This window comes from Cucumis melo, chromosome 1 (assembly GCF_025177605.1).
Source record: "Cucumis melo cultivar AY chromosome 1, USDA_Cmelo_AY_1.0, whole genome shotgun sequence".
Taxonomy (NCBI): domain Eukaryota; kingdom Viridiplantae; phylum Streptophyta; class Magnoliopsida; order Cucurbitales; family Cucurbitaceae; genus Cucumis; species Cucumis melo.
In genome coordinates this window covers 5342150-5342972 of record NC_066857.1, presented here as the reverse complement: position 1 = coordinate 5342972, position 823 = coordinate 5342150, and the positions used below count along the sequence as shown (strand labels likewise).

General features: G+C 32.2%; 1 long non-coding RNA gene across 1 annotated transcript; it reads left to right on the top strand.

Annotated features, from left to right (window-relative positions):
• On the top strand, positions 1-610 carry LOC127149823 (uncharacterized). The gene is made up of 3 exons (XR_007821529.1): positions 1-73; positions 147-242; positions 324-610. It is a non-coding gene; the product is annotated as an uncharacterized LOC127149823 (long non-coding RNA).
• The last annotated feature ends 213 nt before the right edge of the window (positions 611-823 follow it).

The window sequence follows — 823 nt, the reverse complement described above, 5'->3', positions numbered from 1 at the left end:
AGGGTTGAAGACATGGCAAGCGAAACACGATCTACAACGCTATCGATCAACTCCAAAATGGAGACCTGTAAAGGTAATTTGCATTTACACGTAATTATTTTTTATGAAACATAAGATTAATTTGTATTCAATTTATATACATGCAGTGCCCTCGTCAATTGGATTCTGTAGGGTGTGGGTACTACGTGCAAAAGTACATACATGAGATAGTGCATAATTCTAGTACTTCTATTACTAGCCTTGTAAGTTTCTACTTTAACTTTTTACATATTACAATTTATGATCTAAACTCATACATTCCATATCTTTCTCTTTGTGTGTAGTTCAATACCAAAAATGCATATAGGCAAGAGGAGATTGACGAGATTCGAACTAAATGGGCAGCTTTTGTTAGCAGATTTGTGTAAGTTTTTAAATGTTTTTTTTTTGGTCAAGTTAAGTTAGTAGTTGAATTTTGTAGTTAAGTTAGTAGTTGGTCGAGTTAAGTTAAGTTTTTGTAGGGACGGGCAGTCCTATAGTTTTTTTAAGGGCAGGTGGTCCCATACTAATTGTTGTTTGTTAGATAGTTTGTACGTATACTTTAGTTAGTGAAGGAACTTTCTGTTGTACATATACATTGGTTATTAATTACGATCTTATATGTTATCTTTATATTTTTTTTAGTTTTCACTTACAGTTGTTGGTTGTTTATTTAAATATGTGATTACATATAGGAGTTGGATGATTGTATTTGTTGTAGTGCTATATAGAAGGGTTGAAAGGTGTGCTGATATTTTAGGTGTTGGATGATCGTATTTGCTGTAATACTATATGTAAGTGTGGA